We start from the raw sequence: 14,834 nt of genomic DNA on the forward strand, positions 1-14,834 counted from the left end.
TCACACTTCCTCAGTCCTGGCCACCAGTCCTTAAATGAAGCTTCTTAAACATTTTAAAAACCTTATTTACTTTAAATACACCAATAGTTTAGTTATATATTATAGACCAGGGGTTGGCAACCTTTCAGAAGTGCTGTGCTGAGTCTTCATTTATTCACGCTAATTTAAGGTTTCACGTGCCAGTAATACATTTTAACATTTTTAGAAGGTCTCTTCCTCTAAGTCTATAATATATAACTAAATTATTGTTATAGGTAAAGTAAATACGGTTTTTAAAATGTTTAAGAAGCTTCATTTAAAATTAAATTAAAATGCAGAGTCCCCCGGCCTGGTGGCCAGGACCCAGGCAGTGTGAGTGCCACTGAAAATCAGTTCGTGGGCCACCTTCGGCACGCGTGCCATAGGTTGCCTACCCCTGTTATAGACTTATAGAAAGAGACCTTCTAAAAAGGTTGAAATGTATTACTGGCAGGCGAAACCTTAAATTAGAGTGAATAAATGCAGACTCGGCACACCGCTTCTGAAAGGTTGCCGAGCCCTGCTCTGCAGAGTAAGGGTGGAGACTGATTGAGTTACCTCTGATAGTACAACCGTCCAGGACTCTTGGCATGGCATAGACCGTAGCTGTACCCCACAAGGGTATCCTTCGTAAACCCCAAATGGCTGAGAACTTGAAAACTGGACAGTAACAAAACGTGAATCCCAGGGATGATCCAACCTGCTGATATTCAGAACAAAAGCAGCTCTCAGCCAGGCTTGTTGCTGTTTCAATTGCTTCTCACTGACTCAAGAGATGTTCCAGGCTTCAGAGTGACACACGTAGAACCAGGCTGCAATCTTATCCTAGAGACTGTGGTAGTACCTGGAGACCCCTGTCATGGATTAGGAGATGTTGGGTGCTGTACTGACACATTATTATTGTTCATTATTTGTGCTGTGGTATCACCTAAGAGCCCAAGTCACAGACCAGGGCCACATTTTGCTAGGGGTTGACTACACACGGTTGAATGTGCATTCTCTCGCTCCTTTGCATTGGCTGTTCAGATTTCCTGTTTAAAACTGGGAGATGGCTTTTGGTTTGAGATTGTTTGGGTACAACCAGCCCCAAGCCTTCAAAAATCACAAGCTAGGTCTCCCCAAAATCATGAGACTGGGTTAAAAGCCAGGAAATTTAAAAAAAATGTTTTTTTTTAATTCCTTCTGGTTTTGGAGCCTTTTCTGGGTCACACTTTTTGGACTTTCCCCACAGCCATAAGGCCTTCTCTGTCTCACATTCTTTGCCGCTCAGAGGGCGACTGTTCAGTTCAACAGAGTTAGGGCTGGATCCTGATCTCAGTGACCCTGATGTAAATCCAGAGTGACCCCACTGCAGTGTAAAACTGATGTGAGATCAGAATCAGGTTCTAACTCTTTAACGTACACCACCTACTTAGCTGCATCCCAGCTGTGCCCCCTCCCTTCTCCCACAGCTGGTGTGTGGATAAGTTACACTGTTCAGCAAACTGTTTGGAAGTGCTATAATCACCAGTGCCATGAAATGGCCAGATGGTGGCGCCAGCACTGTTAACATCATTCATTATATGCAGTGTTGTTGTAGCCTTGTTGGTCCCAGGATATTAGAGAGACAAGGGCGGGAAGTGATAGCTTTTATTGGACCAATAATATCTTTTACTGCTTTGCCGAAAATACTTAATTACTCAAGAGAGCTAAATCCAAAGCTGACTGCGAAGAGTTACAGAAGGAACTCACCAAACTGGGCAATAAAATGACAGATAAAAGTCAGGACTCCTGGGTTCTATTTCGGTTTCTGCTAAGTGATGGGGGACAAGTGCTTAGAGCAGGGGGAAATAGAGGGCCAGGATTTCTGGGTTCTGGTCTCAGCTTGGAAAGGGAAGTAAGGAGGCAGGCGAGGTCACAGGAACATAAGAAACGGCCATACTGGGTGAAACCAAAGGTCCATCTAGTCCAGGATCCTGTCTTCCGACAGTGGCCAATGGCAGGTGTCCCAGAGGGAATGAACAGAACAGGAAATCATCCAGTGATCCATCCCCTGTTGCCCATTCCCAGCTTCTGGCAGAGGCTAGGGACACCCAGAGCAGGTTACCAGGAGATCAGCTGCAGGCAGTAGGAGCAGGTGGTGCAGGGGAACCAGTCCTGAGCGGGAAGAACCCAGTTGTACAGACGATTTCCTTTTTGCATGCTGGGTTTAAATAGAAGCTATAAACCAATCAGGACCTCCAGCATTCCACCAATCAGAGGCCAGGACTGGAGTCCTCTGTCAGAGTTCAGCTCCTATTCTGACAACTGTTAGCACAGGGGTTCTCAAACTGGGGGTTGGGACTCCTCAGTGGGTCATGAGGTTATTACTGGGGGTCGCAAGCTGTCAGCCTCCACCCCAAACCCCACTTTGCCTCCAGCATTTAGAATGGTGTTAAATATATAAACAAGTGTTTTTAATTTATAAGGGGGGCGGGTCGCACTCAGAGGTTTGCTATGTGAAGGGGGTCACCAGTACAAAAGATTGAGAACCACTGTGTTAGCAGGTCACCTGGGTGGCAGGTTGGAAGGTGCTAATTGTGCAGTGCCTGGGGATGAGGGCTCAAGCCCTGGGGTCCCTGATGCACAGAGAAGTTATTCCAGCCGCAGGCTATATCTGGTGTCCCTGCTCACCTGTCTAGGTATTTATACCGTGCTCAGCACCCTGGTAACAGTCCAGCCTCCAATCGGTTGTGTCTGAGTGTAAGTACAAGTGGAATTTTACCTGCATGCAGCGCTCATCCTCTGTTGTATGCTTCAAGCTGCCTTCCCCCAATCACAAGGGCTAGAAACTTACTCTTCTCTTTAAAATGAAAGCTGAGATTCTCCCATGATCCCCTGACTCCAGGAGCTGGGACTTGTGAAAAATCACCAAATATGATGAGAGTTAATAGCTGTTCAAAACCATAGAAAAATCTGATAATTCACAGGCCTGGAAGCTGAGTCAATATGCCTCTGCCCCAACAGCAACACTGTGGGAAAAATCAGGACTGTTTGCTACTGTATCCATCAATATCAGAGAGTTTTGTTTGATCATTGCCACAAACAACACGGCCTCGGTCATTATCACACACGGTTGTAGCTGTTTTGTGGTCTCACAGGTAATACAATGCTACCAGTCCCTGATGAGACCCTCCACTTGATTAAGGTCTCTGCTCCCCGGATTCCCAGTAGCAGCCAATTCTCCCAAGCTCTTTTAGTCACAGAGTGAGGCCGGACATGGCTTTTAAGGTGGCTCTAGCCCCAGATTTGCCCCAGTGAGTAGAGATTTGGACATTCAGCTTGAGATGCCTTAAAAGGATCTAATTTTCAGAGGGCTGGTACTCAGCATTTTCTGTGGGGACCCAAATAGGCCTTGTGAACACTTGTGGGAATCGGGATTGTGTGTGTGTGTGTGTGTGTGTGTGTGTGTGTGTGTGTGTGTGTGTGTGTGCGTGCGTGTGTAGGGGCTTGACAAACCCAAACGTATGCCAATAAATCCTTTAGACGGTCCTCACCCTGTATTCCCCAACTGGAGGCCTGATCCACAGTCCACTGGAGTCAATGGAACGAGGCCTGTTGGCTTGAATGGGCTTTGAGCTGGCCCTAAATACCTGCTCACAAGCCCATGCTGCTATTTGCTGGCTGTGATGTGTCTCTGCTGCAGTGCCAGGGCTGCAGCGTTCAGCAATCTGACATAACTGCACCACACGCTGAGGTTTTCCAAAGAGACTGGTGATTTGGGGAATCCCATTTGAGACCCCACAAATGGGCCTGAGTGTCAGAAAGTGCTGATCACCCCACCTGGAAAATCAGCCCCTTTAAGGCCTCTGAAGTTGGAGCCCTGCAAACTCAGCCCCTGAAGTGACTAATATCTCTAGAAAATCTGGGCCCTGATTAGTCTGGGGGGTCAACTAAAAGGCGATGGGGGTGAAATGCAGAGATGCCCATGTATAAACTTTCAGCTCATGATTCATGCCATTGAAGTTCATTGGGTCTGCTCATGTTTATAGTTAGGCAGATGCTTAAGTCTTTGCAGGATCAGGGCAAGATGAATCCCTAGTAAAGCTACACAAGTGGGTAACCTGCATTCCTCCCCCCCCCCCCCGGGGTGAAGGGCTGCATGAACTTGCAGGATTTTTCCCTTTGTAACTTCTTTATGGGAATCTGTATTTGGCCATGTCATTGCACTGAATCACCAGGTGGTGGAGCTCTCTAAATGCGCATAGCTCAGTGGTCCCCAACCTTTCTCATCTGGCGGGCGCCAGACGAAGGACCGTGGCAGCAGTCGAGCATCCGTCGAAATGCCGCTGAAATTCTCTCCCCCTGTGTGTCTGTGCAGCGCCCGGCACAACGGGGCCCTGATCTCAGCTGGGGCAGGGACTGTCTCTCGCTGTGTGTCTGGTGCAGCGCCCGGCACAACGGGGCCCTGATCTCAGCTGGGGTCTATGCAGCATTTAACACAGTGGTGCCTCCTGGTGCTTTTGGAAGAAGATGAGAAGTAAAGTGGGATTAAGCCCATTTTCTCTTTGCAGAAGTTGGCCAGATCCTGGGCAGGGAGGAGGCGAGGGCTTGAGGAGGCGATGGAAAGGGCAGAAGAGGTGATGGGGCTGCAGGCGGTGGACTTAGGGGGAGAAGCAGGGCAGTTTAGTGGGAAATTTCACTGAGCAGCAGCAAAGCTGTTGCAGTGGGAGGTGGGTGCTTTCAAGGAGTTGCAGAGGCGTTACATTCAGAAGCTGTTCATTTCTATTTCCAAAGTTCTTTATGTCACACTTCCTGAGTGGTTTCCCACAGTGATTTGCAGCAGAGAACAGCTCCGGTCACTTCCCCTCCCTGACTTCTGTTCTTGGGGCTGCGGAGACCGAGGTGTAAATGTCAAATCAGCCATAGTCAATGGAGCCAGATCCCCCGCTAGTGTGAATCAGCTGTCGCTCGACTGGAGTCTAATTCATACTAGCTGAGAGTCTGACCCGCTTATCAGGTGAATCATGTTGTCAACTGCACAAGGATCACTCTCTTTCCCAGGGAAAGACTCCGTGTGAATTATGCCAGGGCACCTCCTGCAGTACAGCATTGACACTGTGCTGCTCGGAGCAGCCGAAAGGAAAGAAAAGGGCCATTCCATCGAGTAGCCCGTCTGGAACAGTCCTATATACACGAGCTGAGATTTCAAAGCTGCCCAGGAAATCTGGACATCCAGTTCCTATTAAAAGCAATGAATACTGGGTGTCCAACTCCCTTTTTTTGGTTTTAAAATCTCAACCATGGTTTAAAGGCCTTGTCTACACTACAAGACTATTTCGAATCAACTTAGTTCGAATTTGTGGATTCGACCTTATGAAGTCGAATTTGTGTATCCATACTAAATACACTAATTCGAATTTCTGAGTCCACATTCACGGGGCCAGCGTCGACTTTGGAAGCGGTGCACTGTGGGAAGCTATCCCACAGTTCCAGCAGTCCCCGCTGCCCATTGGAATGCTGGGTAGAGCCCCCAATGCCTGCTGGGGGGAGAAATGTGTCGAGGGTGGTTTTGGGTAAGTGTCGTCATTGAACCGTCAATCACAACCTCCCTCCCTCCCTCCTTGAAAGCGCCTGCGGGCAATCTGTTAGTGCACTTTTCTGGTCAGTGACAGCGCGGACGCCACAGCACTGCAAGCATGGAGCCCGCTGCGATCATCGCCGTTTTCTCCTCCTCGCACTTTATCGTCCACCTCTTCCACAGTCAGCTGATGAGAAATTGGGCTACTTTTCAATGGTGCTGCAAGCACTGGGGGACCATAGGGGACGTTTTGCAAACATCAACGTCGGGTGGCCGGGCAAGGTTCATGATGCGTGTGTTTTCAGGAACTGTGGGCTGCTCAGACGCCTGCAGGAAGGTAGTTTCTTCCCGGACCACGAAATAACTGTTGGGGATGAGCAGATTCCTAAAGTCATCCTCGGGGACCCAGCCTGCCCGCTAATGCACTTGCTCATGAAGCCCTATACAGGCGCCTGGGACAGCGACAAGGAACTCTTCAAATACCAGCGAGCAGCGTGACCTGTGACTGTTCAGTTTCTTTACAGAGAAGCTGAATCTGCCCCTGTTTCTTTACCCACTGACTGTTGACTCTCCTCTTCGGTTACATACCCCGTTCACCCCGTTTCCCCCACTTCCAACACACGTGTAAAAATAAAATACATGTCCCATTGTTACTGAAGAAAGGTTTCTTTATTCATGACTTTGCGTTAAAGGGTTGAAACTGGGAGGCAGGCTGTGCTGGGTAGGGTGTGCGGTGATGTAAAGACCGCCTCTAAACTCAAGGAATGACAGGCTCCTGCTCCTAGAGCGGTCCGCAGTGCCGGAATGCTTCTTTCAACGGAGCCTGCCATCCCTCTTTATGGAATTCTGTGTGCGGGCGGATATGTGACCTTGTGGTGGAGGAGGACGGATACAGATTCCTCAGCTGCGTGACTCAGTGGTCCAGGACAAGGACCGCTGTATAAGATCTGGAACCGCCCTCCCCCGCTGCAAAGTCACATCTCCCCCGCCCACACAGATCCTGGAAACCACCTCAAAAAAACGACCAGGGTGCCTACTGACTGCACCGTGTGTGTGACCCGCTGCTGATCCTGCCCCCGTGTCTGTACCCTGGGAAAGGTGACTGTCCTATGCAATTAACCACCCCCTTCACCACGCCCCCCATTCAAACACAGTCTTCTTTGAAAAAACATAACGGAAACAGTAATTAACAGCAAAGCATTTCTATTAATTAAGTAGACAGTTAGGGGATGGGACTGGGATTGGGACTACTGTGAGTCTGGAAGTGAAGGACTTCGGCAAATGTAGGGTATGAGAGCTTTTGGGTACTTGAGCACTGTGCTGTGGTGCAGTGACAGTATTCACGTCCCCGGCCGCCCCTCCTCCTGATTATTTTCGGTGAGGGGGGTATGGGACTTTGTGGCAGGGGAGTGCGGTTGCAGATACACTGCAGGGTGTCTCTGTCCTCCTGCGGTCCTGCAGAACATCCACAAGGCGCCTGAGCGTGTCCGTTTGCTCCCTCACTAGTCCAAGCAGCGTTTCAGTCGCCTGCTTGTCTTCCTCACGCCACCTCTCCTCCCGTTCGCTGTGTGAGCGCTGGCACAGAGAGACGGTCTCCCTCCACTGGCTCTGCTGGTCCGCCTCTGCTAGGTAGCAGCCCATACGTTCCTCGAACATCTTGTCCCTTGTCTTTTTCTTTCGCCGCCTAATCTTTGCCAGCCTCTGCGAGGGGGATGCTGTGGCAGGTCTGGAGACAGTGGAAGCTGTGAGATGGGAAACGGAGTGAATTCCTTGCAAAGATACATTTTTGCGAACAATTAACTGAGTCTAGGCTGTCTCTGTGAATTCTGGGTTGAGACCCCTGTGCCTGCTGGGGCACAAATCATTTTCGCGGTGGATTCTGGGTAAATGTCGCCAGTCATTCCTTCCTCCGGGAAAGCAACGGCAGACAATCATTTCAAGCCCGTTTTCCCAGAATTGCCCTGGCATACGCCATAGCATGGCAACCATGGACACTGTTTTGCCTTTTGTGTATGTCACCGTATGTGTACTAGATGCCGCTGACAGAGGCGGGCCAGCAGCGCTACACAGCAGCATGCTTTTGCTTTTGCATGACAGCAGAGATGGGTACCAGCCATATTGTACCATCTACCATACCATAAATTGGTAATAAGATGGTAATAAGATAGGCATGGTTACCTGTCCTTTTGCACTGCAGTATTTGCTGCTGTCATAAGTGCCCCTGGCCGAGCAGCCAGGGGCGCAAAAGCAAAAATTGGGAATGACACCCTGAGTCAATCCCTCCTTTTTGGTATCTAAAAATAGAATCAGTCCTGCCTAGATTATGGGCAAGTGTACTAGAGAACCACTGTATCATAGAACCAGAGAGCACAGCTGCTCTGTGTCCGATCCTGCATAAATTATGAGCTGTATGCTATTCACAGGGGGTGCTCCTGCAACAACAACACCTGTTCATATCCGTTCTTACCCCAGCCTTCCTGGGCTACCATACCATTGTCCCACCACTTCTGTGATGAAGTAATAAAGAATGCAGGAATAAGACACAGTGACTTGTTTGTGAGAAATGAGTGGAAGGAAGCCTCCAGCTGCAATGATAGTCCAGGCAGGACATTAAGGAGTGTGGATGAAGGAGCCCATCATCCCTCTGCTAGTCCAGGGGCAATTGAATCTTTTATTTACAATGAAGGGTGGGGGCTGATGGAGCTCAGCCCCCTGTTGCAATGATGAGGACGGTTACCAGCCATATTGCACCATCTGCCATCAAAAATTAGGGACAGGCGCCCTTGATCGACCTTACTGATGCTAGTCGGCATGGTTACCAACCCTTTTGCACTGCCCCATGTGCCAATAGGCTGATGATGAGGACGGATACCCATCTTTTTGTACCATCAGCCATCCATAGTGTGGGGGGAGCAAGGATGTTGGTGTTGAGTGCTGCACCATCGCGTCTATCTGCAGCATTCAGTAAAGATAGGGTGACATGTAAAAGAGTCAACAGAGGATTGTTTTCACTTCTGGTGGTGGGTGGGGTGTGTGCGCAAATTGCCGAACTATGCCCTCACCCACCGCAGACACTGTGTTTGACCGTAGAAGCATTTGGAGCTCATCCAAGAATGCAGATACTTTTCGGAGACAGCAGGAACTGTGGGATACCTTGCGTCCTCATTCCCCCCTCCCTCCATGAGCGTCCATTATATTCTTTGGCTTTCCGTTACGCTCGTCACGCAGCTGCGTGCTGAGTCTGTGCTATGCCGTCTGTCCGAAGATTTTTTAAAAATACTTTGGACCAGGTGTAAAATTACAGTAATTACCCTAATTAGATGCAGGAGTCTCCGAGCGAGATCACCCTGAGGAGGGTCACTGAAGGAGATAGAGAGCGCATGCTGCGTGAAAGCTAGCACGAACCAGGGCCCGATGCAGCCGTGCTCGGGGAGGCAGTGCTCCCTGAGTACCTCATGAAAGCCTTGCGCGGAAAACTGTGCTACCACGGAGCACCCAATAAGGCAGCTCTCCCCAGGAACCTCCTGCTGATGCTTTTCGATTAACGCAAGGAGAGCTTCGTGGAGATCTCCAAGGATGATTTCTGTTCTATCCCCATATCTAGAGAGACCTCCTTTTCACACAGTTAAGATTCCTGTTATATTAAGAATAAAAGTTAACATGGTTTAAAGCACTTACCGACTGCTCCTTCCCCTGATTCAGGGTCGGGTTAATGGCCGGGGAGGGTTGTTGGGGGATCTCCGTGACGGTGATGAATAGATCCTGGCTGTAGGGGAAACCAGAGTTGTAAGCGCTCTCTCCTGCATAGTCCTCAAAAAAACATTCCTCATATTCCCAGTCCGCGAACATCACCGAGGAACTGGCCGTCGACACTGTCCCATCGTCAGAGTCAACGGTCACTGGTGGGGCAGTGGTGGCAGGCTCCGTAGCGTCCGTTTGCCGCTTTGATTTTTTGGTAGCCTTGTCTGGGGTCCTTGATTTTCACGCGGCGCTGCGTTGCATCCCGCCTGTATCCTCTGTCTCTCATGGCTTTGGAGACCTTCTCGTAGGTCTTCGCATTCCCTGTTTTGGAGCACAGCTCCGAAAGCACAGACTCCTCGCCCCACACACCGATCAGATCGAAGAGTTCCCAGTCAGTCTATGCTGGGTCCCTCTTTCTATTCACGGATAACATGAACTCCTCTGCTGGAGAGCTCTGCATCGTTGCAGGTGCTGCTGAGCTCGCCCCGATGTCCAGCCAGGACGTCAGATTCAAAGTGCCCAGACAGGAAAATGAATTCAAATTTTCCCGGGTCATTTCCTGTGTGGCTGGTCAGAGAATCCAAGCTCGGACTGCTGTCCAGAGCGTCAACAGAGTGGTGCACTGTGGGATAGCTCCCGGAGCTACTAAGTTCGATTTGCATCCACACCTAGCCTAATTCGAGCTAGCCATGTCGAATTTAGCGTTACTCCACCTGTCGGGGTGGAGTACCAAATTCGAACTAAAGAGCCCTCTAGTTCGAATTAAATGGCTTCCTGGTGTGGACGGTTGAGCGGTTAGTTCGAATTAACGCTGCTAAATTCGAATTAAAGTCCTAGTGTAGACCAGGCCTAACAGACGTTTTGCAGCAGTTACAGTCTACTGAGCCCTTTTCATCATAGGCTGCAAAGAGGTTGGTGAGAGAACTCCCACAGTCTCTGTTCAGCCTCCTGTCCTGACAGGGACCTGACTTCCCCTTCCAGGAGCTGTTCCTGTAGTGGTGGGTTGGGGGGAACCCGCCCTCTACTCTGGGTTCCGGCCCAGGGACCCTAATGGTAGCAATTGTTGGCAGCCAACCTTTCACTGCCAGAGTTGCTACATTTCCCTGGGCCACTTCCCCACAGCTCTCCTACTTCTCCCTTCTTCACCCTTACCTTAGGGCTCCTTTAACGATGGTTTGAGGGTGTCTTCAGTAACGAGCCCTTCAGCTGCACTTCCTCTCCTCTGGATCCCTGGCTCTCCTCTGCCTGACTGGAGTGAGCCCTTTTTATAGTATCAGCAGGGCCTTAATTAGAGTCAGGTGGTCACATTACTTAATGGCCTCACCTGACTCGTTACAGGTTAATTAGAGACAGGTGTTCTCATTAGCCTGGAGCAGCCCCTGCTCTGGTCAGTCAGGGAACAGAAAACTGTTAATCCAGTGGCCAGTATATCTGCCTTCTGCTATTCTGCTGTACCCAACTGCCCTGGGTCTATCACAGTACATAAGCCATGGCCTCTCCGCTTTGTCACCATTGGGGATTTCACACCAGGAATGTGTTGGATGGAAACTTCTATTTTCATTTTCTTTGGGGAACATGAAGTTTTTCACTTGCTGTGGCCCAGGCAGTACAAGGCTACTGCTCAAGTGGGTCCACAGTCCTGGATCATCTAGATTTAAGGAACTAAACTCAGCAGCAGCTGTATCTTGTGCCTCCACCACACTCTTCTCTAATCTACACTTTTCTTCAGGAATGTGCATGGTTACATCCATTTGAGATGGAGATATGGATGCTGCAGTAGCTGCCAGGTCTCCTGCACTCTGACTACCTGGAAGATCAGGCATCTCCTCACCACTCACATCCTCACTGGGGCCGGAAGGCTCAACGTGAACCATGTGTATCTCAGGAGAGCTCCTTCCTGCTTAGACAGAAAAGCTTCCTTTGCTGTCTTTCCTTTTCTGAATGCTGCCTCAGAGGGGCGTTTTCTTCTTTCACTCATGACTGCTGTTCTGTGCCAGCTAGAGTGGCAGGGGACAAATAAGCAGGCTGGTAGCAGGGTCTGAATGAGGGAAGATATCAGCATCTTAAGGGCCTAACTGGCTCCTACTACTTCAGTTGACTGACTGCCTGTTCTCCTCAAGCGGGTTCAGGGAAGCAGCAGGAAATAGGAAGCTCCCTGAGAAGCTGGTGTTAATCTGTCCAGACTCCTGGGGGTGCTCGAGAGGTACATAAGAGGCTCCTCCTCCTCTCCCTCCCTGCAGCTCCTGTTGCTTTCTGTTATTCCCTCTCCCCTTTTCTCCTGTCTGCCTGTTATGTCTCTTGTTCCCCCTTCCTCCAGCACAGCACTCCACCAGCTCTGTGCATCTCCAGCAGAGAGAAAACATATGCACCAGCACCAGACACAATTTTCTACGCTCTGGATCCTAGTGGTGCCCTGCCACAGTTTGGCACCTGTGGCAGCCGCCTCAGTTCGCCTCATGGTAAGGCCAGCCCTGTCCTGTGGGCACGGAGAACCTAACTCCCATTGAGGTCAGCCAGGGAGGCTGGATGTGCACATTGCAGGAAATAGACGGTCAGGGCAGCATAATCCACTGAAAAAACTGCAGCTTGCTAATTGCAACCCAGGCTCTCCCTGTGTGGCTCTTCGTCCTGCCTCTGCTGGCTGGAGCATGAGCAGAGCTTTCTGAGACAGCTGCTGCGGCTGTGGCCAGCCAGCGAAGTGCGTTTCCCATCGTCTCTCTTCTGGCTGTGGATGTTTGACTGCAGCAGCCCCGCAGAGGTCCCGGCCTCGCTCTCTAATGTCCATTCTCCTCTTGCTTTCATGGCGCTTCTTGGACCATGGAGTAGCCTCAGGAAAACATCCCAGCTGTGGACACAGGCACCAGCACCAATTCCCCAAGCCAGAGTCCCCTTTGCAATCCAGGGAACCAGCCTGGGTTGTCTGGAGCGCAGGGTGTGGCCCATGGTGACTGCAGACCCTGCCACTGCTGCACAGCGACTCCTGGGACCCTCTAGCCCATCAGCACTCGGCTCTCCCGCATTCTGCTGAGCGGCTGAGACCTAGGGGAACAGAAACCCTTTGTGAGAGACGGAAAATCTCCTCCCAGGAACACTCTGTCAATGGCTGCCAGAGGCCATCCATGTGAAACCCCAAATGTGCAGCCCCTCGGATTCCCACAGGGGAGATCTCAGCTCATTCACTTGTCACCCGTGGCCGCAGTCTCTGACAGGGGGAATGTAGAGGGTTTTTTTGCCAATCCTCCCTTCTGCAGCGCCCATAACAGGAGGAGGTTTGGCCTTGTGATGTGAGCCCTGGGTCTGAGAATCAGGGCTCCTGGGATCTGGGGCTCTGGAATGCGGTGTGGTCTAGTGGGTGGAGCTGGATTTGTTGACAGTGAATGAGAGGGGCTTGTGCTGAAGGACCCTGGGTCAATCCCCACCAATTCCCGTGATGTCTACATGTGGCCATGATTTTACTTACCTCTCAATGTAGGTTATTTAGCCCATTCCTGGACACAGGTGTTACATCTGCTGCTGGCCACCCCTGAGATGTAGGTCCTTCATCCACACAAGGACATGGCACATCAAGGTCAATCCAGCAGCTCCCATCCGGTCTTCACCTCCGCAATGGACGGCGAGCTCTAACCTGAGCAGAGAAAGACAGGGTGGTGTTCTTCAGGGGAATCTGCTGGAGCTCCTGCATCCCCTGCCCCACCTCACACCCCGACACCCTAAGGGTTTTCCAAAGATACCACTAATCTCGGATAAACAAAGCAGCTGAGATGAGGTCAATGTGGGTGGATTTACTGAGCAGACTGGTTCTAATGGAAGAACAGATTTCTTCCCTGCTCTAGGGAGATTCCCATAGGAAAAGTCTCGGATGGTTGGGGTGGAGGCAATGCAAACCCTCAGCCCCTTGAATGGCAGGAAATCAGGACTCGGGGAGTTAAGGGGTGTCTCTGTCCTGCTGGAGGGAGCAGATCTGGAGATCAAGAAGAGCACTAGTGGCATTGTAGGAAAGCCAGTGACTTCTACCTGTGAAGGTGGCTGAAGCTTCTGGCAGACACTAGAGTCCCGGATCCTTGCACCTCCTTTGGGGATCCCTTTCCTAGGAATAAAATAAGGACACCACACAGAGAATGACATTTGAATCCCAGGTCTGGGATCCAGGGCAAAGGGATGATCTCAGCCAGGCTACGTACCAGGAACCTGATTTTGGTCCCAAGAGCCACAATTACCCAGAGGAGGTTTTCTTCCTCATTTGCTTTCAGGTTATTTACTCACAGTATTCATTTGTCTGCTTTGCCGGGTCTCCACTCTCTGCAGCTGTTCATTGGTTTTAGTAACAGTCTTTCAGTTTTTGCTTCTGTTTCCATTTCTTACAGTGTAGCATCTGCTCAGCACTTTTTAAAAAAATAAAACAATTCAAAACAAAATCCTGATCCTATATTGAAGAGGAAGGTTCCTGAGAATTTGGCTGCAGAACTTTAGTGTCTGCATATTTCAGTCCCTATTATTTATTCAGGTGCAGGTCTGATGTAATCTGCGCCCCCAAGAATGCCCATATGATGCACGGGGGTGGGGGGGGCTTAGAATACCTGTTAAAAGAGAGTAGATTAAAAGGTGGGGAAATCAACCAATGCATCAGCCCTTCTCTGCATCATTAAAGCACCAGGCATGGGAGCGAAACAGGTTAAAAATCCCCATGGTTCTTTCCCACTAGACAGACATCCAGAAAGAAAAAGGCCTTCAGCCAATTATTTCCTTACACTCAGAAGGGGTGAAATTCAGCCCTGTGCAGACAGCCAGGGCAAGGTCTGTGCATCACAGCGGGGTTAAGTGGCACTTCACTGCCCAGGTGCTGGGAGACTTCGTGGCAGTTTTCCTCCTGGATTGGAACAGCCGGCTGGAATCCTGTGAGGTACAGAGCAGAGAGAGGTTTGGGCCACAACGTTCACCTCAGAGGCTGAGCTTCTGCAGACTTTTGGGATGTTCCCATCTGAGGAGGAGGATTTTGGCCAGCCCCAGCTCAGAGCTTTCAGTCACTTCAACCAGTGATTCTCTGGCACAGTTGATCTAAAGCAGCTGAACTTTTCAGGCCTTGCCCCCATCTCCGACCCCCCTCCCACCTCGCATTGTCCCCTAACAGCCCTCTCCCTTCTCTCGATCCCTGCCAAGCCCAAATACAGAGCCTAGCCCACGCTCCTCCTCTCTTAGACCCTCTCCTCACACGATCCTCCCCTACCTTTGACAGACTGATCCCGGTGCCCTTTACCCAGCTCCTGGAGAAATCATGGCTCCTCAGGACAACCTGGGAGTGGATGGTTCCAACCTCTGTGTGGGGTGCGTGGTTTTCCGTCTAAGCATCACTGAGAGCCAGCACGTCTCGATTTCACAGGACGAGGGAAGTCTAGGAAGCGCTGCACTTCTTGAGGGCTTCCAACTTCGCCCCATTTATGAATGGCTTCCACCTTATTTGGATCAATTGTAACATCTTCTGGGGAGAGGATGTACCCCCAAAACTCTGTGGAGAGTTGGCTGGAGGTTCCGCTTTTCC

General features: G+C 50.4%; 1 long non-coding RNA gene across 1 annotated transcript; it reads right to left on the minus strand.

Annotated features, from left to right (window-relative positions):
* Positions 1-12,783: 12,783 nt before the first annotated feature.
* Positions 12,784-13,949, minus strand: LOC123345098. Its single transcript, XR_006572718.1, has 3 exons — positions 13,562-13,949; positions 13,313-13,385; positions 12,784-12,923 (listed from the first exon to the last, which is right to left on the minus strand). It is a non-coding gene; the product is annotated as an uncharacterized LOC123345098 (long non-coding RNA).
* Between the last annotated feature and the right edge of the window lie 885 nt (positions 13,950-14,834).

The sequence above is a fragment of the Mauremys mutica genome, chromosome 12 (assembly GCF_020497125.1).
Source record: "Mauremys mutica isolate MM-2020 ecotype Southern chromosome 12, ASM2049712v1, whole genome shotgun sequence".
Lineage (NCBI taxonomy): Eukaryota > Metazoa > Chordata > Testudines > Geoemydidae > Mauremys > Mauremys mutica.